The following is a 26,869-nucleotide window of genomic DNA, read 5'->3' on the forward strand; positions in this document are numbered from 1 at the left end:
AGTGTGAACTTCTAAATTATCCCCAGTGTGACTGGGATGAAAGTCAGATTATACATTCAGGCCAATTATTGCAACTCGCCTTTGAATTTCAGTTTTCCAGCTAATTGCTAACAGCAAAATCATTGCCCAATCAATGCACAAGTGGGGATTTTCAGCACGGTTGGCACCATACAGGGCGATAAAACTATACCTGCAGTTCATAATGAGCAATAATAACTAATGAGATAGTCCTTATGAGAATAATTTGAAGCGCGCAAGCTGATGCCTTAACTTTTTCATTCCCTCCGTCGGCTGTATTTGCATTGCTGCTTTCGCTCCTTCGCTTGCGCCTGTGTAACCAATATGATTTCCACAGACCTGAATGGATTGAGGGTAGCGGAGAGAGAGATAGCGGCTATAAAATAAACCGTGCCGCCCGGGCTTATTTCAAGTCGGCTGTTTACATGACCAAACAACCCTGAAATAATGAGGCAAATAATACGGCGCTTTATTGTATTAATACCTTGCATGTGACCTCCATTTAAAAAAATACACTAAGATGATAGTCTGATCCAATTCTTTTTTAACACATCCACATAATTGCTTCAGCCCTTAAAGTGAAATGATAAAAAAAAACACAAAAAAAAACAAGCAGGGTAAATATGAACATTTTCAGCTTTATTATAAAACCTATTGTGCTTCACATTATATTTATTATACCATCTACTGTCCTGTGGTCCGGATGTAAAGAGTTGTTACCCTGATGCTGCAGTCCATCCCATATTAAAAATGTTCCAGCTGGCTGGTCGTAATTATAACCTTTGTATGTGTGTGTCTATGTGTATATGTATGTGTATACGTATGTATGTGTGTGCGTTGTTCTGGTCCACATTGGACAAACCAGGAAAAAAAAAAAATATATATAATATGGATGCTGGAAGATGTATGCACTCTGAACATCAAACCTTCAATGATTCCCAGGTCCATAGAGTGAAAAGTCCATCAATGTCCTTTTCTGGAGCATTCCTGTCTTGGAAGATGGGGAAAAAAAAACAAAACAAAAAAACATCAGAGACCTTTATATTTTCAGATAGGCTGCAGGTTTGACGCTATGCAATCAAAAACAGCTGTTCATTACCGGGTGTTGTGCTATTTGGGCATGATTCATTGTTTATGCATTGAACTGGTCATCCCATTTGTTGGCGGCGGCATAATGTGATGCATTCTTTGTTGGCGAGTAAACATCTGGGGTGTTTATCCCTGTCAATCAACTGCTCGCCCTGTTGAATCTTTATGTTTTATTAATTTGACACACATTTTAGCCAATTCTGATCGTGCCGTGTGAATCGTGTTCATAAATAAAGGAGAATGCTTATGCAATTCGAAACATTTATTCAGGGGACCTTCTTGAAATCATTATTTAAGCGGCAGTGGCAACACTAGCACACCGTGCTTTTAATGTCATTAAATGCTTCTTCAAAAACTGATTACTTTTCATATGGATAAATAATACCGTCACCTCTGCAGTGTGTATCTTCTTTATTGGTCTGTTTTTGTTTTTCTATTAAATATATTTTCTTTATAAAATAGCTGATGAGATGAGAAAATCCTTTATTTGTCCCATAATGGGTAAATATGCATTGTCGCAGCAGCAAGTAAGTAGCAAAGAATATGAACAATAATACTAAATATTCAAAAAAAACAATGCCATGGCCAATTTATCTTCAGAGCACCACTGAGACAAAAGGCATTAAAGCGTTACAAAGAAATAAAAGTAATACATTTATTAAATATGTCATTAATTCAATAAACCTTCAGTAGCAATAATCAAACCCTTGATAACAATAGTATAAAAACAAGATAATAACCGACAATATTTTATAATTCTCTGCATGATAATGTTGGCTATTTTAGCAATTACCTCTACTCATTAAACAAAGATGAGTGTTTCTGTAATTATAGATATTTTTGTATGGAAGCATATTTCATAGATATCAAACAAAAATGTGCTACTATTATGTGACTTCTTCTGAAATGAGAAATAAATTGTATGTTTAAGAAAATACTGTTTTCCCAGTTTTTCTGAAATCACAAGATACATTTACCATACTGCTTGGACCATAATTCCCACCTGAGTTGATCATATTTGTCATTAACTGGTGCATAAGGCATTTCTTTTCTATTTTTATTCATAAATCACTTCTAAATATAAGTCGCTGGCCATCCAAAATAAAAAGAAAGTGACACATAGTCCAGAAAGTTCTGTAGTATTATGGATAATAAGGTAATTTTGTTGTGTTCATGAGACCCATGATTCTCAAAGTGTCGTACATACAGAATATAGAGAGCTAATATCAGAGCTTGTTAGGTTCTCAAAAGCATTGGAAGTACACTCATCACTATCCACGTTCAACTCGGTCGGGTGAAACCACTACCTCTGTGTTTTCTTTCCAATTTCCCCATTTCTAGCACCACTACCAATCTCCCTGTAGTTTTTCCTCACTAAATACCTCACACCTTCACACGGGTTGCCACTGGTGGGAGTTATGTCGGCTTTCACCGTCTGAGAAAATGCATCCCGTCCTCTATTGCAGCGATGATGCCATCCACTGAGAGCGAATAAGGTCAGCCAGTAAACGTCTGTTTCAAAACATCCACATTCACAGAGAAGATAACCTCGGACAGCATCCGGAGGACGACGAGGGAACCGGTTCAGTTCTGCCCAGAATTTTCTCCGAAACTATTTCTGCCACTTGAACTGGACTCAATGAGCAGAAATAGTTGGCACTTCTAAGAGTAAGATGTCTTATATAAGTAAGAGTAGCACATTGAAAAGCCTGGGGATTGTAGAGCCCGCTTTCATTCAGATTCCAGAGGTGGGATTGGTCAAAAGAGCCGAGCTAAAATGGTTTAAATGGGATCTGAATGGCCTTGAAGATTGTTGGGTTCAGTGTACGTGCTGGGCCAGGTTGGATAAAGTCTCCAAAGAAGAAGCAAGTTTTCAGGGGATGGTGGTGTTGGGGAGGTGGGGGGGGCGGGGTTACTTCCTGGAAAATGTTCCTCAGGTCCCCAGCGCTGCTTTGTTAAGAAGAATTCAAGCTCCTGGTAAGAAGGAAACTGCCAAGTGTGGACTTTTTTTCCGGAGACGTTATATTTGGTGATGTAAAATATGTTGGCGTCACATCCAGCCAGGACCGAGTTGTACATGTCGACACGATGCTTCGTGGAAATATCTTCCACAATCTGTCAAACGCTGCAGCAGTGGTCTACCAATTACAGCGGTGAGGAGGGAGCAGCTGTCTCCGGGCTCCACAGGCTTCTGTGCCACGATGTCTCATCCCGCTTTACACCCCGATCCCAATGTAAAAATGTGATGTCAAACAGAGGAGACATGGATGAAGTGCGGAAATAAAGATTGAGGGAATCGTCGGACAGAAAGAGGATTTCATAGCCAGTGATCAGAGAGATTCATTATAGAAGCTATTAAAATGATCCCGAGGACAGTGTTTCCGTGCTGAGGCCAGCCCGGTGACAGTGTGTCGTGAGCACACCCCCGAATTCACAAAGAGACACTGCTGTACCCAGAGAACTGATCGGCTCTCGAGGTAACTGGTGTCCAAGCTCCTCACACAGAAAGACAAGAATAAAATGAGTAGGGGGAGCAGGGCAATAGAGAGGGGTTATTAGATCCCGCTGTAAATTGCATCACCGAAAACGGAGCTTCTTAAATCATCCACGGTTTTCCATTGCATGTTTGAGGCTGTGCGGTAGCCTGAATTGAAACAATCTTTTCAGCTCCTTTAATAAAGTCCGTGGCAAAGGTTTCCAGGACTGCAAAGGTCCCCACATTCTCCAGCTCATACAAAACTTCAATCATAGGAAGCCAGGAACTGTGGGCACATTCTGCACACGGCCTGAATTCTTGAGGACACATTGCAGCGGAAACACGTGTGCCTTCATTCAAGGCTTTGATTTGATTGTACTGTTGATGAAAGACAAAAGGTTAAACGAATTTATGCTTGGGTGATGGCTGAATATGTGCTTGTTGAAAGTATAAAATTAATATTTCCTAAATGTTTTGTGAGTCAAGAAATGGCTTCTTTTTTTCTTTTTCAAGAATAGTGCTCGCATGAGTTGGGTTGTATAATTTTCAATGCAGAGAACCGAGATTCCATTTGCATTACAATTTTAGAGTTTTTGCCACAGCCGTAGTAAATAGTTGCAATGTCAACATTGTTTTTCTTAAATACATAATTTGGACCATTGGCATTACACCTTTATTACATTATTGCTAGGACATGAAAGAGCTATTGTGTTTTGTTTTGTTTTTCTTTTGAGGGGCTTCAGGTTTCCTTTAAAGACCTGCTTTTGATCTGTCATTTACCAAAAAGGTACAGTGAAGCAGTGAACTTCTCCCAGTCGTGCTCCAGAAAGCGTTTTAATGTATAGAAATGTAATTTCAGAGCAAAAACTGCTTCTTTCTGTGTGCATGGACTATTTTATCAGTTGCTCCAAGCTTCTACTCACAACGTCAGGTAAGCAAATGGGTTGTTTTTAGATGGTTTTGGGTTCCCATGGATATTTATTATCCTTAGCAACATTACAATTGCAATTAAAAAAAAGAAAATACACATTGATATTGGGATAAATGGTGCTCTTGCTAAGAAGACAGTAGTGGAGTTGTTGAAAAACAAATATATTTATAAGATATACAAACAAAATGATGTAAAGAATATAAATACCTTCAATAGAAAGGAAATAAAATTATAAAAAGCTAACAGAAAACTTTAGTAAAATGTACAATATATAATTGTCGTTGAATAAATATCATTGAATTTTTTTCATAATAATTACAAATTTTCAGGTGTTGTGTTTAATCAAATTAACATTTTTGATCGGATTCTAAACACAATATATGGCATTAGTACTGTAGTGGAGGTGTGTGTGGAATTTCTGTGTTTACCTTGTGCATGCATTGGTTTTTCTCTTGGTTTTACAGGTTTCATCCAATATTCAAAAGGAATGCATGATAATTAGCGTTTACGTAAGTTGGTGATCGTTTACTTCCACGTGATGAAACCTGCTTTAGTAGCTAATGCTAGTACTTTTAAAGTCAAGTCAACTTCATTCATTTACGGACCACCAAAGTGTTGTACATAAATACACAATCTGATAGTAATAATGAAAAGCGCAAGCAATAAAACAATGAAATACAGTCAAATGAATACAAGGAATCATATATTCAAAAGGTAAATGTATACTTTAATACAAATATCAACGAACTATGTATTTATGTTGTTGGTTATCACTGAGCAGCAATATCAGGTGTGGAATTCTGCAGACTGACATGTTTATCACTGAGGTTTCCACACTGTGTTCCCTGCATCGTTTCAGGATTCATTCAAAACATGCTCTCTCGCAAAGTGGTAACATAGAAGAGAAGCGGGTTTCAGTGAGGATTAGCTTCCAGTGTAATTATCACCAAAGCATGTATGTACCAGTGTTCCTGCCTGGATGTGCAATGTCAGTCAGTTTTCAGAGGCTCTCCTCTCGGCGCCTGCAGCATTCCGTGGTCTGACTTGAAAGGCTAATCCTATCCATGCAGCATGGATGGACATGAGCATGTTTGTCTTCTTTTTTCTTTTCTTTTTTTTTCCACATTCTTTGGCACAGCTGTCTGTCTCAGATGCCAAAATATCACGCCGGATATTTTTTGAAACATGTTTCTATGGAGAGACATTTTGTGAAGACACGCCATGAGGATGGATGTGATCCCTCCAGAATACGACAATGCTTGTTTTGTACGATTTCGGATTGATTCTTTGTCATGCAAGAGACTGGTTTCTGATTTCTTCCAAACAGGCAGCAATGGTAAAACGGCATTATATCGTTTGTCACAATAGCTGCTACGAAAGGTTCTCAGTCTCCTCAGAGCTGCATGATACATGTCCAATTTATCGTTATTGTGATATTGTGGCGGCCGTTAGGACTCAGGCCTGTCACCCAGCAGGATGATGGGAAAAGGGGCGTGGTTTGAGCGCTCCCGCTCCTGGGCTGTTGCCGTACTGTTCAGTTGAGTCTTGGCGGTTGCTAAATAAAGACGAGTTCCTACCTTCAGCTCCGACTCATCCTTCGTCCTGCCACAATATCAACTTGTGTAAAAAGGGCTGACTCGGCTGCGATAAATGGTTTCCATGCACTATGACTTCATGATCTGCCAAATTCAAAACGTGATCATTTTAATTATGTGAGAAAATCGGGATGCAATCAGTAAAATAATGTGACTACCTGGTTGGAAATGTGTCACAGATTGACAGAACGAATGATTTGGTACGTTGGTGGTCTTGGTATAAAACAATCATCTTTTCAATGATTAGTAGTGTTGTGGTAAAGATCCGCCTAACCTCAGAGTCAAGACCAGGACCAGAGAATTCCAGGGCCGATACTTTAACAGGTTCAGACAGAGTCAATTCATTGTTTTATTTGTATTTTTTTCTGGAATTACGAGTTTTGCTTGAAACAAATTTCAAATGTGGTTCAAATTACTTCTCTAATATCAACCTATGGAAGCTATATTCTTTTAAAATGTGTCTTACCAAACAAGGAAATTCCTTTGGGTCTAGATGAGAGGTATCTGTGTATTTTGATACTGACTGAAATGACATGCGCAATCAACAACAACAACAAAAAAGTGACTTGTAATCCAGGAAATACAGTATATCTACAATTGCAAGAAAAAATGTGTGAACCTTGTTTGATTACTTGAATTAACTGGTCATTCAGGGATCACTGTATTGATGTGTATATTTTGGAATATACTTTGGAACTCTTGAGAGTGTTTCAGAACATACTCATATATTTGATCACTTCCTCTACCAACATCAACAACATCCAGATTATAGAGCATCTTCCTCACTAATGTAACTTCTGCTATGGTTCACATCAGGAAATGCTCCTTGACAACAATCTCAAACGAGTATGTTTTTGTTTTTTTTTGTGGTTTATTTTTATAGGGCAGGGCAGCTTTAGCCAACACATTCAATCTTATCACATTGATTGGCCTCCAGGTTGTTGGCCTCCTGGCTCCAATTAGCTCCTGGAGAAGTCATTAGCCCAGGGGTTCACATACTTTTTCCCACACTGCACTGTGTTCAATAAAAACATCAAAACTTATCATTTTTGTATGTATTAGTTCAAGCAGAATGTGTTTGTCTATTGTTGTGACTTAGACGAAGATCAGAACACATTTTACGACCATTTCAAAAGAGTTCACATCCTCTGAGTTATGAAAGTAAAGAGTGTTGTGACGACTGAAATTCAGCTTCCATTACATCCTGTTAGGACGAGTCACAACATTTGTTCCAGTTTGTCCCGTTTCACTCCAAAATATATATTGCGTAGCTACAGTGATAGCTGCAAACATCACAGGCTTATTTGCAATTCTATAGCTTCCAGATGAGTGGGTAATAGCAGATTGTTTTCTCATATACTGCAATCTGCCCCCCTCGAGCGACTGTAATTGAATTGATCAAGCGGCGTTACTTGATCACCCCCTTTTGTTGCGACTGTCCGTGATTACCAGCAAATCAACATGCTGCGCTTACCTTGAGTCAACGATGAGTCATAATTAGCCTCCTAATTGCCATCCACCCGCTCGCCAAGACTGCAAACGATAGCAGGCGGACTGTCACTCCTGCTAACTTGCAGCCTTCAGTGTTGTTTGAAAGACCCCGAGAGAGTGCCTCAGTCATTATGTCTTCACTTCGACATGACGAGGCGGATATGAGAGACGCTTGCTTTGGTAATGCTCACAGAAAAAAGGAATAATAGCCACTTTTTCTTGTGCAATCCTCCCTGTTGGCGCGGGGTTTTGTATGTGGCCACATGAAAAGTGCACACCATTGTGTTTGCGACGGGACAAGCTGCGTTCAGTTCATATTTCACCAAACCGCGCGAGTTCAACATGATCGATCGGTGTTTTGCCGTCGTGTTGTCGAGAATGAGAGATTGAAATTGATTTCTGAAGGATGTTATTAAGATCCAGGCTGTGGCGTTTTGCTATGCTGCTTTTCAAATGTAATTATAGGGTTCTTATACGGACAAAATCACATTTTTCTTTATATCACTTCAACGGATATTTGTTCATGTACAAAAGTAAACTATTGTTATTGTTCAAGGCTGTTTATGTGCTGAACATATATATGGAAGTATTTAAACATATCAGAGAATTGCCTGTATGTTCTGAAACATTCTGCTAATCTGCTAAACCCTTTCCGGTTGCACTTATATTTTTCAACATCTTTTCAAATGACTTTTTTTTTGTGTGTCTGTGTTTTTTGCTTCCTCTCAGAGGTGAAATCCCCCAAATAGACAAATAAATAAAACGAGCCTTGAAATCATCCGATTGGAGCCCTACACCTGCTGGTTCCACTGAAGTGCGCTAACAAGCTGAAACATACGGTTTGCGCTTCGTTTCAAGATCCCACCTCTGACACTCATTGAGATTCTCTGTTTTGCTGAGTGTCAGAAATGTTTTCATTAATTATGAATGTCAGCTTAGCCAGCCGAGCACAATGTCAGGCTTCCATATGCACGGCGCATAGATTGGTTGGACGGGAAACTGCCACTTCTGATTCACCCTTACAGAGTTAGATGTCAGAGAGAGATCTCTTTCTCCACGCCGGCCGGGGGAATGTCTCACGGTCCAGTTGGGGAAGTTACATGGAGTGTCGTCCTCCTGAGTCACTGGTTCCAGACCGTAATACTAAACAGTGAAAGTATGCCCTTTCAAAACCCAACAGGTATAATTTTGAAGAACTTGTCTGGCAGGGTCAATTTTAGCCCAAGGCAACAGACCGTCCTGGCATACAAATCATGTCTGCTTTCACAGTTTCATGCTCCAGTGGTATTAACATATTGGATGGTATACATGAAAAAAATAAAGCTCACGTCCACATATGACAGACGAACCAAATAACAAAAAAGAAAAAGAAAACTTCCTGTTATCATCGTTTATGCAAAAGTTATTTTTTAATGAGGATTTAATAAATGTCTCTATGTAAACAGGCAAAACACAACTTTTCTGAAAAGTAAGGTAGTGTACACGCATCGACTAACTGGACTAACTAATATGTGGAGACATATTTCTCACGTACAGCTTACGAACACACTGAGTGGTGAAAATATTACTAAGACAATTGGAAAGACCTTGAATATTTACTTGGTGCTGTTCTGTCCGTGCATGTGTAGATTGCAAAAACACAGCACCAACTGGTGGTACGACAGCTTAACTACAGCATTTAGAGCTGGTGGTCATTTTCAATGCCTTGCTGTCTTCCGTTATGAACTTTGAACTCCCAGAAAACAACTGTCATTTTCATTTGGTAATTGCCATGTAAACAAGGCCTGAATTTCACAAATGCCCAAACAATGTTGGGAGGAAGATGGAGACATTAAACTGAAGCTTTTTCTGAGCTTTTCTCCAAGTGGAGTACAGTACAGTATTTGTGAAGCACATAGCCATAACTCTCCAATTAAACATTTTTGCTTGTCAGCTAGCCTGCTATCATGTGCTGCAGAAACAGGCTAACATGCTAGTGTGTGCTTTGTGGACTAGCTAGCATGCAAATATGCAGTTTGAGGACTGTGACAGAAACAAGCTAACATGCTAATGTATGGTTTATGGACTCGTGAACTAGCCAACATACTACCATGTGCTACATAAACTAGCTAACATCCTAATGCATGCTTTGTAGTCTTGCTAACATGGGGTTAGTGGACTAGCTAACATGTGGTTAGTGGAAGAGCTAACAAGGGGTTTGTAGATTAGCTTGAAGGAGTTTGAAAGCCTAAAAATCCTTTAAAATAAAAGTCCTTGGCTTATATAATGACAATATAAACCTACAAACTGATAATCAAGTGTTTAGCTAGGCTCGGAGTGAGCGGGCCTTCAAAGTAAAAAACAAATTTTTTTCAAAATAAAAGTCACTGTTTATTCCAATTGACACCACAACTGTAAAAAATGGATATTTAGGGGTAAGCTCGAGCAGAGGTTAGTTCGTTAGTTAGTTGGTTATTGCTAATGCTTTCAATGCTTTGCAATGCTAATGTTACACTAGCTAGCTTCGCAGATTAGCATGTGAGATAAGACCAGATTCCAGGTCAGGGACACCTGGGGAGTAACCTGTGTAATTTTCAGGTAGATAACAGGTACTATTCTAACATTCTTGTTCGCAGGCCGGCCTAAGGGGGGAAGCGAGGGTTACAGATCAGTAGCTAATTAGCCGAGTCTCACCCACTTTTGACCCCACCCTTTGGTCAGGGTTAGAGGACCAACCTTGGCTGAAAGTGTTTTGCTTTGCTTAATGGAGACACCACCCCAACTATCCACGCCCACTACAGTAGATCCTTATCTCTGGAAACCAGAAACCTTAGGGTTGGGGTTGGGGTTGGGGTTAGGTGGTGGTCTACATGCCATGTGCTACATTAGAGTTTAATTGGTTTTGAAAAATAAAAGCACCCCACATTTTTCTAAATAAAAGTCCTTTTTTGTTAAAATCTTCCAAATGTATATTTGATCAATATTTAAAAGGGCCAGAGGTCAAGAGTGCGAGGTCCCGCCCAATGCTGCTTGCAACTTTTTTAAGTAAAGTATTGCATCAATGAAAAGCAAAGCGGCATTTGATAAATGCACGGTTGCATGATACGTAATGTTTCCGAATGATCCTTTGCAGAGCTTATGCAAAATATGGCCTCCGTGCCTCCGCTTCTCAACAGAGTATTTGACCCGCAGTTGTATAACTCAAACACTGGCGCACGTATCAATCAGGCGAACCTGCACCGTCCCCTCTGCTTTCACTCGAGATTCCAGGGATGAGTGATGAAGCCACATTTACTGGAGCTGCCATGTTTGCGCCGCACAGCTGTGTCATTGAACAAATAGCGGCCCCCGCTCTGCTTCTTTTTCCTCAAGTGCTTACGAAATATATGCAACCTGTGATGGGACACAAAGTGGGAATGTTTCCCCGGAAGAAGAAGAAAAAAAAAAAAGAAGTGCTTTCTATTATTGAGCACCAGCTAACTTTACCCACTGTATGTCGCAGAGGACGATCAGTCAGCCTGAGAAGTGCCCTCGTTCCAGCCAGCGCTCATCTGCATAGAGGGAGCGGGCCATATTGAACATGATCTGAAGGGTAAAAAATGGGCTGATAAAACAGAGGGAAAGGGTCATTAAGCAGCAGGTTCGGAGACAGACAGAGACAGCTCGGGAGACGCACAGTCCCAACTTCATCAAGATTAATCACTGACATCTGCTGCCTTGGAGGACCTAGTTAGTAACCCTCTGTTTCGCACCCCCACCCCTCCGGTCGGGTGTGAATCATCGGGAAGCACGTGGCCCCGGATGCCTGTTGTATCTTTTGTCACACTGCGTGACAAAGAGTGCGTAATGAACGACAGAGCGGAGGTAAAGCGGTTGCATTGAGGCTGTGGGTTTTCATCAAAGATTCAGCAACGGTAGCGAATGCAGCATTTATGGCACTGGGGGGGGGGATCATCATCTGAGTTGACGGGCAGCGTGCACAGATGCAACATTATTTCTTTAACACAATAAAAAATTCCAATTATAAAGGAGGAGAGCAAAAAAACACACACATGATGGTTGATTGAGATGCTGTTTAGCTGAGAGCAATGCTGCATCTCATTAAAATTTACATAAATGTTGAAATACTCTGAGGACTGTCATAACTCCTGGTTTTACATCATATGTGTGTGTGTGTGTGTTTAATTAGACATATGGTGTGCTTCTCATTTATCCATTGCATTTCTGTGTAATCGATTATGATCACCTCTGCAAAACTCATCATTTGGTGAAAATCCAGCCCGTGCGGCTCGCCGGGCACCAGACGGATTGCAGTGACTTGAGATTATATAAGAATATAAGGTGGGGATCCTTGACACCTATTGGTTGGTTTAGCAGAGCCCTGCTTGCAGATTGCATGGAGGGAGATGAATTGATGGCGGGGTGAGGATAGACAGAGAAGGTCGTATGAGAGTGGGAGCTGGGGGAGGAGGAGGAAAAAAAAAACGAGGGGGTGAGGGGGTGTGAAGTCAGAGTCCTCTCTATTAACTAGCAGCCTCAAGGAGGCTCTTCTTACTAGCGCCCTATTCTGGTTACGCTCCATTATAATGTGAAGTCGAGGCCCTGGGCTCCGGTTCATAAAGAAACACTCTGACCCACATCTATACCAGCTTTTTCATCCACTTATTTATTTATATTTTTGGGGTTATCTGTCATCATCATCAAAAGGACAGTGTGTGCGTGCACGTCATCGCTATTATATACTGGATAATTAAGTCTGCTTGAAAAAAGTAATTAGAGGGAAAGCACAGTCTGTGTATTATTTACATTATATCATTTCAGGGGGGATTTTTTTAAATGAACCAAGGCATATTTTTTTATATTAGACTTAAGTCAGATACAAACTTTTTACCTCGGAAAGACATTTTAAGATCTCGTTTACACAAAAGCATTTAAAAGTGAAAATGCATCGTTTCGGCATTTTCCTTTAAGAAACGTTTATGTTTACACAGCGACGTTTTGAAAATGCTGCCTGACTACATGGCAATGGCAGAGATGCTGAAAATGTATGCAGGTAGCTTGCCACGCTACAAGTTTTCTCCCGTTTGCACGGAGGTGGAAGCGGGGTGTTTTCAGAAAGTTTCACCTTGTGTGCTGTTTTGAAAAACGAGCATTCTCTGAGTTCTGTTGTCTTGTTATTGGACATCTGATTCGATTTGTGGCGTCTCACATATGTATGTACGCATTAGTAGTCCGACATTGAATCAACAAGGTTAAAACAAAAAGACAGTTTTAACTTTTGAAGCCATGAATTATGTTGTTAACCTTCAATTTTAGCCTTTTAAAAACATCTGTTCTCATCGCCCAGCGTCTCCTGTAGCTTTGGCCTCTCGATAACGTCTGCACATGAAATGGAAAAACGCGTCAAACACACAAACTTCGAGAAGCACCGATGGATTGCATTGAAAGAAACCTCGACCATCATACTGCTGAAAAAAAGATTCCTCTTTATGATAACGGGTTTTTTTTTTCTTTACTTGTTATGTACTTTCCTTCATTTAACACGTCTTCCGACATGCTTGAGGAAAAGTATGAACTGTACAGCCTTGAATCGCCGCTACGGATCAGCGCATATATCAGTCTCCACTTCGGGGATTTTGTTTATATTTTTTATTTTTTCTGTTTGTTTGGACAGGCACTGACGAACAATACCTAATCAAATCGCCTGTTTCGAGCCATTCCTGCGATTTGTCGTTCCCATTGAAGAAGCTGTTGGCCTTTGAACCAGATCTTTGTTGCTCTCTGAACAACACTCATCAATCACAGGCGACGAGCCGCGGCTAACAACTTCTAATCTATTTGATAGAGTGCGAGGTTGCAAAAAAAAAAGAAAAATCCAGCTGCATGTTAATCTGGTTTTAGACAGGCTGCGTTCTGTGTGGTCTCAACAAATATAATATCGCATTTGAGTCATCTATCCTGCGTTTCCAAGGGCGTCATCTCATTATTGATTGGACGAAAGTGAAGAGATATGGATATTACGGGGCTGAAGGCCGCGGGGAGGCACTGAAGGTGATTCATGGGAGGGTCTTCCTCATAATTCAGACTCCTGGACAAATACTTCATTTCCAACCGTGTTGGCATTTTGGAGGAGTCAAATTCTCGGGGTGAATGTAAAGCAGGACGCGGGGGGGGGGGGGGGGGGGGGGGGGGTTTGGTACGGGCGGATCCGCACCTTGCGCTGACCGAGTCGACTCCCTTTCGAGGTCCCGCGGTTATCTTTCAATTACTAACAGTGTACTTCTCCTCCGCACACAAACACCCACTGCGGCTAATCTACTGTAAGCACCGCCCTCGGATGCTTCCTTTGGTTTTTCGGTGGCTATAAAAGTGACTCTTCTCCCCCCCCCCTTCCTCGTTTTAGTGATCTCTGCAGTATATTTCATGGTAATGGCCTCTATTGTTGCACAAAATCACGGGAAGATTATTGTTTTGCAGATGTGGATGAAAGAGTAGCTCTTGCAGTGCACTTTGTTTTTTCTTCTTCTTCTTCTTTTTCCTTACTGCAGGGACTAACCATTATCATTTCCCTGACCATGCCCTTTCTGGTAATGCAACCCCCCCCACACACACACCCTCCCCACCCCTCGTATAGCCTCAACCTTTCTTATGGCTGTCAGTTGTAGAGAGCCAATTAACATATTGTGTCCAAGGGAGTCGTTCTTCCCAGCACTCCTCACTTTCCCTCCGTCTTGTTTTTGTCACACTGCTGGCTGGTGGGCAGAGTCACACAAATTAGCCGTGTGGGCTGGAAGGCTCAATTACCTTTTTAAGGACTTTAGAGGTAGTGTGTGTGTGTGTGTGTGTGTGTGTGTGTGTGTGTGTGTGTGTGTGTGTGTGTGTGTGTGTGTGTGTGTGTGTGTGTGTGTGTGTGTGTGTGTGTGTGTGTCCATGTCAGCCTGTCTCCGAGCTTCCTGCAACCCGCCTCGATAAGGGCATAAAAACCCGAAGACGAAGAGGGTAGAGGAGGAGGAGGAGGAGGAGGAGGAGGGGTGGTGAGGAGGAGGGACGGCTGCAGAAGGAGAGGAGCAATTGGTGTGCGAGGGCCGGGCTGAATTTCTAAATGATCTAATTCCTGTGTCTGCCGAGCGGTCCCACTGTTGGCATCCCCGTTTCCCCCTCCCCGGAGACAATTGTAAGTCTCTTCTTCTCATCAGCCCACCTCAAGTCTCCACCACCTTCCATTGTGAGGTCGGGGGGGGGGGGGGGGGGGGGAGAAAGTCCATTTCAATATGATGGCCAGGGTGTATTCTCGGAGGAGCAGCAGCACTCTGTGAGCTGCGCCAGGCCCGGCCTTGTTATCCATCTGTGACCATGTAATGGAGGTGGATACTGTACCACTGGCAGGCTGGAATGGAAGAGACGCACGAAGGAATCGGACACGGAAAAATGTGGAGGATGCGAGGGCTCCTGCAGCCTGTGCGATTTTTAACCGTCTTATAAGTTCACGGCGAGCCACGCTGTACGACACGGCGGTAAACTTTGGGCGGCGACGCGAAGTTCGCCGTGTGCAGATTGCGCGGTGAAAACACAAGTTGAATCGCAGCCCTCGACGACGGGAGTCGACGTGATTGCGCGAGAACAACACGTCATGAAACACAGACTGGAGTAGAAAACATGAACATGAACCCTCTCCCGTTCGTCTGTCACCACAACGGTGCCGTGCTATCACTAACGCCAATACTGTGATTTATTGCAGTTCAAGACAGAGCTGAATAGCATATCACAACTTTATCAACATACATAGCACAAATATTGCGAAAAAAAAAAAACAACCCAAAAAACGAAACGATCATTTATATGCCCATGCATTCATGCTAATTTGAATTGATTTCCAACTTAAAGCCTTTTTAATTTGATTGCCAGCTGGAACTGCAAACTTTGATGGCTTTACTTCTGAAATGCTGTTGCTTGAAACTTGAGGGGGGAAAAAAGAATTCTCAGGTGTAGCTGGTTTATATTAAAGTCAAGCAAAAGAAGTGTTTTATGAGGGTTGAAAAAAACCTGAAAGACAATAATATCATCTACATAAGTGTTTATCACAAAGGATTTCATTATCACTACACTTGACAAAATGATCACCAAGAAACATTCTATCTGCACTTTGTGTTTATTTTGTCTCCTTGAAGCTCGCAGTTAGGGAGAGATGAACAGTTCTTTGAGCAACCATAGGGGGCAGTGTAGAGATTTTTAAGCTAAACAATGCAAAGAAAAACATGTTTTCACTTAAATGATTTTACAGATGATATCCATCTTTAATGCAATAAGGCATGATCTAAAACTAATTTTCAGATCCATCTTCGTGATACTAAAACCTATAAACGTGGTTTGGTGTGAAGAATCAGCGGACTAACTTCTCCGCGAATGAGAAAACCCTGATTTCTGAAGACATATTCATATGCAAATCAGCTCCCATCACCAAATAATCCCACTGAAAACCAGGATGGACAAAAATCAGCGTCACTATTATTAAATGTGCTGCATAGAAAACGACTTGTCTTTCTTCCCCCCCCCCTATGCTGGAGTTGTTTAAGCCAATTTTATTCATAGTTCGTCCTCCATGCTGCAGTTTTTCCTATATCACAGAGTGTAATTGGATGGGAACAATGGCAAAATAATTCTAATAATTTACACCCGAGGTGCAGAAAATATGACAAGCGGGGATATTTTGAGGGGATGCATAAGAAAAAGGAGCCTTCTCAGCAGCAGATGCACACTTTATACACATAAAACTCAATTTTCTCTGACAGTATGTCATATAAAGACTGTTCCCTGCATTTCCCATGAAATCGATTTCTGTTGTGCTCACCAAGATATTCAGCAGGTAAAATCACATCTTAAACTTGCATTAAATTCTTTAAAACTCACACAGACTCTTTAGAATAGTCTTCAAATGTCCTATTCATAATTTGGATCAAGGCTGTAACTTTTTAAATCGAGTAAAAGTCAACTCTACTTCACTTCCCTTTCAAACTAAGAAAGTTGTGAGAAATCCTTGTTCACACGCCCAAATAGTCTTTCTATATATTGAAATAAATCTATATTGCAAATCTAGACAATTTATTCAGACAGGCGTTTTTAAATTCCTCTTAAACAGACACTGCTGAGTCAAGATTCTTTTTATGCTTTAAATTATTAAACAAAATGCAAAATACATTTAAGTTTATTCTGTATATATAATCCAACAAAGTAGATACTGCAAAGAGAAAATCACATTATTAAACATAATTCAATACTAAAATCATACAATTAATTGAACAAGAAACAGTAAGAAGAACAATTATTTCAGAATGTATAAAAACATTTTTTTCAAATAAAGTCAATTACAACTTTTGTTTTTTTTAATTATCTTGTTATTAAGCAGTAATACTAATATAGTTATTTCCATAGCACCATTCACACGTAAAATGCTGCTTAAAAGGTTTCACATTTTAAAAAAGAGATTGACATAGAGTTCAAAAAATAAATGAGATCAAAAAGAATATCACTGAGAAAAAGTTAACACTTAAAGTTAAAATTAAATCCCATAAAAAACTGAAATGAAGAGAACGTAAAAAAAAACCCACAAAAAAGTTAAAGCAAGAATTATTTTTATTATGAAATATGATGAAATATTTTGTATGAAATATATCTAACCCTAACCCTATTGTGAATAGAATAAAATAACAACAATATTAGTTTACATCCTTATTTACTTATTTAATTGTTGTTGTTTTTTCTTAATTCAGAATGTCTGGGCTTATCTTTTTGTTCCTTCTTTGATTAATTGTGTCATTTAGTTTTTGCTGTTTATATTCTTTCCAAAAAATAAAAAAACAAACTAAATAATAATAATAATGGTGTCATTTTGGAATCCAATTGTGTTTGATGATGGAACTGAAAAGTTGAGCATTTTCGAAAAGTTGCTTTTTCAGAGCCTCCGAGGCACATTGTCACGTCACCAGACACCAAAAATATCAAAAACGTTGTCCAATTCTGAGGTTAATGATCAAACCTGACAGAACTACTTGTGCCATCGCAGTGATGAATTCATATTCCAACACAAAACACACTCACACGGAGGAAACTCAAAACAACAGGATGGAAAATATAATCAAAAAGAAGTGCAGTGAGGAAGTTCAGCTCGACACGTTTCTGCTGTAATAAAGTGAAACTGAATGATCAAAGTGCCGTCTGTTTGTATTGTGCCATGAATTAATACCATATAATCTCACAAAGTCATGCATTGACGTCAGGAATGTTCTGGCTTTGGACCCAGCAGCAGCCTGGTCAGACGCTGCAAGCTCCGCCCCTTTCATGTGAATGGTCACACACATAGATCTGGGTTGATCAGGATCAGTCAACCCAGGAAACAGAGAGATCCTGGATATGTTTTATCACAGTTAGTACTTTGAAGGCATCCAGACTTTATTTTGTACTTGGAATTCGTTGAACCTGATCTGAATAAGAATCTTTCAAATAAACAATTAAATGCCTTCTTTTTTAACTTCATTTACATTTTTGTAAATAACACTATTAGAAGTCAAATTGGACTTTTAAAAAATTAGGTTATTAAAATTACATAAGATTTATCAAAACAAAATGTGAGCTAAAATGATTAATAGTTCATTAAAAGTAAACTTTATGTCAAATAAGACTCATGATTAAGAACTTGATGTTTGAGATACACATGAACTGTTTCAAACGATCTTGAACAAGTTAACTAAACCTGATTTTTGGTGTGTTTTGATGCTTGAAGAGCATGTTAAAAGATCCCGTTTTTAGTTTTTGCGTTTTTGTTTCAGAAAAGTTTCAAGTTTACACATTTTGTTTCCACAGCAAGAGCAAAAACTCTGAGAGCGATGTTGTTTTCATGTCAGGCCACTAGTGGGTGCTGTTGGTTGTTTTTGTAATGAAACCACGCACGCATGCACGCACACACACACACACACACACACACACACACACACACACACACACACACACACACACACACACACACACTCACACAGAGAAGTTCAGGAAAGTTGTGTTTTACCCCATTTTCAGGGAGATGGAGTCAAGGCGTTTTGGAAAAGTTCCACCTTGGGAGCCATGTTCAAAAAGTTGCATTTCTAGTGGCTCCAAGCACTGTTGTCATGGAAACGGACAGCCAGAATACAACAGAAGTTTTCCAATTTCACTCTGCAATGTTATATGAGTGGGTCCTTAGATTCTTGTGGTTTTTATAAATATTTGCTATGATTAAAGATTACTATTAAGCGCAGCGTCCGGCCAAGAGGCAGAATATTTCCCATTCCAAACCTTTGTCGGTTTCTTTGTATGTGTCGAGCTCATATTGCCTGTGCTGTAAATTGGTCGCGTGTCTATTGAACGTTTCTTCCACTGTAACACGGATAGATTTTGTCCAGCAAGTCGTTCATTTTCTGTCTCTGTGTTTGATTAATGAACTTCTCCCTGGCTCCAATCCATAAATGTCAACTGTGGACTTCTATTGTTTGTGGAAAACAAACAAACAAACAAAAAAGAACTATAAAGCAACTCTTTTCTTATTGTGGTTTAAATCCGCAGCAAATCGCTCGTTACCTATTTATGTCAGAAGCAGCTGGATCTGAAAGTGGCTTTGGAAGAAAAGGATGTGGGAGGTGCATGGAGAAATGCATTTGTGTGTGTGTGTGTGTGTGTGTGTGTGTGCGTGCGTGTGTGTGTGTAGATGAAGGGAAATCAAATGTTCATATACATGAATTCCACATCCGTCCTTCACCTTTTGCTTCAATCATCTTTTTGTGAGGTACTCACCATCATCATCATCACCATCATCATCATCATCATCATCATCATCGTCATCCACTTGTGTTATCGGAGTTGCTATTTTACACTCACAGCTAGCAAGAGTGTGTGTGTGCATGTGTGTGGGTAAAGTTACTTTACTCTTTTTTTTTTAATCATAAGAGGAATAGAGGAGAGAGGCTGAACCAAGTTGTCTTTGTTGTCAGGGAACTTTGATCCTCCACCAGGGGTCACTGTTGTGCAGGGAGATTGATCTCAACTAACCCCCCTCCTGAGAAGATCAATGAGTCCAAGTCTCTGTGGTACCCCCCCACCCCCCCAACACACACACACACACACACACACACACACACACACACCCTTCCTATGTGCATCTCCGAGTATCTCTTGGTCATATCTATGTCTTGAATTCATGTGTGCGTGTGAGAACGGCAGAGAGTGAGAGAACGATCCAGGAAATGTGTGTGTGCACATGTGAGGTGGGCATGCGTGTGAGTGCTCGTGCTTTTCAGGCTTGTGTGTTCCTACGTGTGTGTGTGTTTGTCTTGTTAATGTACATGTAAAAAAAGCAGAGGATGGTAGAGAGAAAAATTAATTGTGTGTACCGGCGTGCATGTGTGTGTGTTTGCACATGCACATGTACGTCTATGTATGCGTGCACGTGCAGGTACATGCGTTTGTACATGCCTATGTGTGTGTGTGTGTGTTTGCCTTGTATTTAATGTCCATGTAAGAAAGTCAGACAGCAAGAGGAAGATAAATGAAGTGTCTCTGCCTGCATGTGTGTATATGTGACTGTGTGTGTGTGTGTGTGTGTGTGTGTGTGTGTGTGTGTGTGTGTGTGTGTGTGTGTGTGTGTGTGTGTGTGTGTGTGTGTGTGTGTGTGTGTGTGTGTGTGTGTGTGTGTGTGTGTCCACAGACAGCTGTTGTTCTGCCATGCAGTCATTACTCAGCGTGCAGAGTGTGTGTGGCACTAGGGAGTCACAGGAGAAGCAAACTACATAAATATGGAAGTGGTCTCTGTGCTGCGAGGTTGTGGAGATGCCGTCCCGGACCCGGGCTGCAGGGCGGGGGTGTGAAATGGCCTTCCAGGTCCACACGTGGCACCGAGACGCCACAGACGAGTCTGGAGAGCCGCAGGAGTCAGAAAGTGTAGAACTGTGGACTCAAAGTTATTGATCTGTTTTGTTCCATCATACTGGATGTCACACTGTGCACAAGTTTACAGCTCAATTTAAAAAAGGTTCAATTTGGAGACTTTAGGGTATAAAAACATCCCTCTTTCTTTTAATTTACTTGAATTTCTCACTTGTTTTGTATGTGTGTGTGTGTGTGTGTGTTTTTTCTACCTTTTTAATCTTTGTTTGTATCTTCGTCATCATGATCCACGAGCTGAGAAAAACATTTGTACAAAGCGGATGACACTGCTGAAGATAGTTACAATTAGCTTTCATCAAGAAGGCTTATATGTGTTTACCTTCTGCCAAAACAAAAAAAAAGAAATTATGGTTAAACGAACTCTTTTAATGCAAACAGACATTGAGCTTGTTTGTCTCTGCTCTGAAGTATACATGTTTTCATTGCTGTGTATTTAGTTTACAGAATAACTCCAAACATTTCAGAGATTTAGCAGGCTAACGGATTATGGAACAAGTGATTTAAATTTCATCCGGGCCCGATTATTTTTAAAAATGCCTTTGAGTACCTACTGGATCAGCCTTTAAAGAACATTATTTAATGACGTTATACCACTTGTTCTCCAGAAGTTTACTACAAGAGATTAAGAAAATTAAAGTTAGCACCAACTACACATCCTCTCTCATTTTTTTTTTACGTAAAATACAAGCAGTTCTCAACACTGTAATTCAGTTAAGTGACAATTATTCATCCATCCAATTAGGGTTGCTAGGAGCTGGGACTGATTTCAACTAACTATGTGTCCGTAAATACAGAAAAAAAAAAATGTAATTCACAAATCAACCTCAAACTCATGTATTTAAATCATTGCACAAACAGAAAGGAAAAAAGTCTGTTTTTTTATGTCGTTTTTTTGTAGATTAGTAGATTTTGTAGATTAGATTAGCATATATATATATATATATATATACTGTATACTTTTTTGTCTCTTATTATTTTTAATAATGACATCTTTCACATAAATCTCAACCAGGGAACAGAAAGTCAACATATGGTTTTGCGTTCTCATGCCTACAGACGCTAAGGCCCCGTTCACACAATGTTCTAACTGAAAATACATTGTTTTTGTTTTTGAAAAAACTGCAACAATTTGAAAACAGTGTCTGTTTACACACAAGTGATAGAAACACTGTAATAGATGTAGTTAGCATGCCGGGCTACAAGTCGGTGCTTTTGTTTGTTTTAGTAAGTAAACCACAGACATGCACAGAGAGCGATACACTGTGAACAATGGGAGTGCACATTGGTATGGACAGCAAACAAGCTCTTTTTCGTCTTCTTCATTTTGGGTTTAATGGAAGTATTGCATCAATAAAGTTGCATTACCGCCATCTGCTGGTCCTATCTATCGACACTGTTTCCCACCGCTCCCATCGTCCCTGATGACTGTTTCCCTCTCCCTCTTATAAGCAGCTTTTTCATCCCAGATGACTGTCTCCCTGCTTCTTCTTCATCACTTGGGTTTACTGGCAGTTGGCATCCACGAAGTTGCACTACCGCCATCTGCTGGTTGCAGCCAGTCCATACCATTCCCACAGCTTGCTTTCCCACTCTCTCCTATCTGCAGCTTTGAGCCACTTCACACGCTCCCAGCCCAGATTCTCAAGGAACTTGGTCGTTTTATCGTTGAGAAAATAGCAATTCAACTTCGTTGTTTGAAAAAGGGCACAGTCATGACACACCATTGTTGTTATTGTCCGTCTACTCTTACTGGTGCAGAACCATTTAATGTGGTGCAAATGTGCAGTTGCAGCATTTCAAAAATTTGTGTTTTACCCAGTTTCCATGGACACGGAGTCAAAGGGTTTTTGAAAAAACCTTGGTGGTAATTTTTTTTTAAAGTTCAGTTTTCAGTGGCACTGAGCACCATTGTCGTATAAAGCGAGGCCTAAAACGCAACAAAGGTTTTCCATTTTCACTTGAAAACATGGTCCTGTAAAACAGGGCCAAAGTGAAAGAATTATTTTTAGTGTAGCAAAACAAACATTGAGGTCATGAGTGCTTCTCAGACGGGGCCGTTTATCCACTCGCAGAATCAACGTAGCGTTTCTTCTCAGAGAAAATAACATTATCTCAAAGACAGGGCTCAACGCAGAAAGGCTCCACTTCCTGTCGGGAGCTATAGCAAAACTAACAGAGCCAAGTCTTAATAATACATATGTGTGTGGTTTTTCTTAAACGGGTAAACCATCTGTTCCCGGCCGCCCGAAGCCTCCCTCTCCTAATTGTCCCGTCTGTGGCATTTGATATGCATAATTAGACTTTTAATAATCTTGGCTGTGCAGGTGATGTTTGTCATGAGTTGACAGGAAAGTGCGAGGTTTTGTTAGCGTTATTAGCCTTTAGCTTTTCGGATGTCCAATTTGTAGTGAATTTTCACACATTTATTTGGATCAAATGTCTGACAGTACAGTGAAAGAGGCACATTGGGTATGTGGAACAGAGGAAGCACTTGCCTATAGAGTCGGTACTGAAATGAAGTGACAAGATGTTATTATATATATATATATATATATTATATTTTCTTACTGGATGAGTGTGGAATTGATACACTTCTACTGAGGAGTGACACTTATCTCCAGCCTTGGCTTCTGTTAAAAGGCCCACAGTGCTTTAGATGAGTCGCTATAATGATGAAAATGAAATAACGTTAAAAAACAGGAGCACAAAAAGTGGACGTATGCAAAGTTCCGGTTGCTCTTTGTACGAGATTTTCTTTTTTTAAATGAGAGGTTTCTAAAGAAGAAACAAAAGGTATAAGCTCATTTTCATTAAAGGCTTAAGTGTGTTTTTTTTTTTCCTTCAAGAGGAGGGTGACCTCTTTGTGAAAGACAACACTTGGCACAATGTGTGAAAGCGATGCTTTACACACACACACACACACACACACACACACACACACACACACACACACACACACACACACACACACACACACACACACACACACACACACACACACACACACACACACACACACACACAGGAGGATGGGCTTTCATAATAAGTAATATGTTTTCAGTGTTTAATTGTGTAATTTTTTATGGTTTTACAACAAACATTTGAATACAGTGTAATCAAATTCATTTACTTGCCAGATATTTACCTAGTTTGGTGTTGAAGTCGGTTTTCCATTGGTAGTCGTGGCTCTCGACTTCATCACAACACTGGATATATATTACATTATTACATATACACAGTCTGACACAGTTTGTCATCAATATATTTAAATAAGACGGTTTTTTAGTGAATTAGTGAAATAGGATAGTTTTAAACTCATCAATATTGATTTCTATTATAAATGATTTCCAAAAGACACAAGAAAAGAGCATTCTGCGAAAAACAAATCATAAATCTGGTTTCATTGACAAGTCAACTTGATTGGAGCTGTGTGCACATGATGAAGAGATCTGGTATGTGACAGAACATTTACTAAAACAGAAAGCTGAATGACTACACTACTTATTTTATTATAATTTTTAGTTTTTTTTACAAAGTAACTATTTTAGATTGTTTTATTGATATCACATTGGGGATAGTTGAAGTATTACACTGTAGTGAACAGATACAGTCCAAAAAAAAAAAAAAAGAAACATAAGAGTATGTACCAGATATAAAAAAAGTACACAGGCAATATAGAATATACTGACTATTGGTGAATTACAGTGGCGTGTATATCGATTTCAATGCAAGTAAATGTTGGCTCTTGTAATGAGATTTATGTGTATGCGAATCCGTTTATGTGTAATGTGCTTAGTGTGAATGCCTCCAAGGCAAACTGTTGAAAGTCTTTTCCTTGAGTTTAGTGCAACATCTGAATTGCTTTTACTCCATTGGTAAAAATGAGCCCTGGGTGTCGACTGGCAGGATTGCTGTGTGCTTTCTGCTTCCTGTTAGCCATCCAGCCTTCATGTCACAAAGTAGCTCTGTTGTAGTCCTCGGTGATATCAAGCGTAACATCACAGGACTCGGATGGGACCATGTCTCACAAAAGTGAGCCTGCAAGTCCAGCCTGAGGGTGAATAAAACTCAAAGCTACAGAGGTTTGTTGCTGAAGGAGTGTTACAAAATCTTAAAGTGGAGGTGATAACAGCAGGAGCATTTTCAGACCGTGTGTGTGTGTGTGTGTGTGTGTGTGTGTGTGTGTGTGTGATTATATAAATGAAAAGTGCAAAATAGTAATCATCATCATAACTTTAAACTCATATTCTGTTATTATATCATGCACATAGAAATTAGATGGGCCGACATCTATTGATGTAGCTCGTATTAGTAGCAAATAAAAGCTACATTGTGTCCTTTAGTGGAATTGGGGATTAATAAAAAATAAATAAATAAAGAAGGTAGGAAGAGTCTGGAAATGCAACATTCCAAGAGTAATGTCGGACACGGCCGTCTTGCACACGTCCGACATCATTTACGATGATTCCAGCACAGCCTGGCATTAAAGAAATGCTGTTTGATCGCCGTGGCTTCGTCGGCTTTTTTTTTTTCTTCTTCTTCTTCTTTTTCATACGCTCTCTGTGAGCTTTATCAAGCGAGAGGCTGGAGCACAATGCAAGTGTTGTGGCATGGCTGCTGATGCCCCCCGAATGCCCACAGTGGCAGCGGAGGTTTAAAGAGCACACTCAAAGGACTCCTCTGATCAAAGGAGCGTTTCATCTGAGAATTCTGCTGCGCCGCGTCCAACACTGGAGACGTGTTATGACAGAGATCTGATGCTAAGACACTGACAGCGCCATCTCTGATGACCCCCTCCGCACAACACCAGCGAGAATAAACAGGGAAATAAAGAGAGGTAGAAGATACAACACAGATTATCACCGGAAGGTTTGTCATTTCACGGATTTTAAATGCAAATTAGAAAACTTGATGATCTTTAATTAATTGGTGCATGAACTCGTGAAACACTACGAGAAAGGAAAAGCTGGGAAATAATATAATTAGGGACAGTGGCGGCCGAGAGGCTAGAGAAGCAGACATGGGAGTGGAAGTTCGCAGGTCCGATACTCACAGCTGACATTTTCAGCACTGTGGCGTCCCTGAGCAAAACCGTTGACCCCCATCAGCTGCCGGAAAGACCCTGAATGTGACTGCTTATTGCAATTAATATGGAAAAGGGAATTTGCACAACGGTGGGGAAGCAGAAGCTTCAGTCGCTCATCGGGTTGCATTCGCACCAAGATCCCGACATGATATCAGGTTAACAAGTGTGATGCTATGATGATGCGATTTTCCATGAATGCAAGCACTTACGCAGATGATGTTAGTGTCTCTGTTAACATCCCTCTCTGGATGTCACCACTTCCTGTGTTCTGACAGTTGTTTTCCTGCAGTTTGTACAGAATTAGGAAACAGCTTTCTCTCATTCTGCACCATCAACCTGGAATCAACTCCAACAAGACCTGAAGCTGTCCGATCAGTCTGATTACTGAATATGTCAGATTTCACTTTTCTGATCTCGGCCCTTGTACTTTTTACTTTATTCTGTCACTTCATATGGCTTTATGTGTATTTGTGTGAGAACTGAAGCCACAGGTTGACTTGTAATGCAACAGGAAGTGGGTGTATCCAGAGAAAGACCCTCGCTGGTCAAGAAAGATCATGGAAACTTGGAATTGAACTGGGTTTTCTCTGCTGTAAGGTGGCCACCATGCCAACCTTTGGTTACTTAGCATCTTTCTCTCATGAGCTTGTTGTAAATTGACGTTTTCCTTCAAATCCAAGCCACATCATCAGACTTCTATAACTTTCCCAAGAGCAACAAGCTGGGAACCCTCCACCTGACACTTAAAGCTGACACTCCCTACGTGTGAAGGCTTTGTTGTTTCAGCTAATTGTATCATTGACTAGACTTGATTACATGTGGCCCTCACTAATATTTTCCCAAGCTGAGGCTGGCCATCCATCACTGACCTCAGACTCAGGAGGTCCCAGGTCGGCCATAGTTAACCTCATCGGCTCTAATTGTTCCCAGGTGCAATCAGGCGCTGTGAGATTCTCCGAGGGCAGCGGGGAACACGTTGTCCAGGTCACGATGAGTCAACTTCACTTCCTGCCTCAGCGAGTTATCGAAGGGGGGGGTTTCAAACCGCCGCTGGGAAACAAAGGAGTCCGTCGCAGAGTTGGAGCAAGGTTAAAACTTCTGGTTGAGCAGCATTTGTTCTCATCAGCTCCGTAAACACCTTCAGACCGGAGGGGAAACGTTCCCCTCATTCATCACCTGACACACCAACACAAGATTTAACTGTTTTAAATGGTTTAACTCTGATTAATAGTCTAACG

The sequence above is a fragment of the Blennius ocellaris genome, assembly GCF_963422515.1.
Source record: "Blennius ocellaris genome assembly, chromosome: 19".
Lineage (NCBI taxonomy): Eukaryota > Metazoa > Chordata > Actinopteri > Blenniiformes > Blenniidae > Blennius > Blennius ocellaris.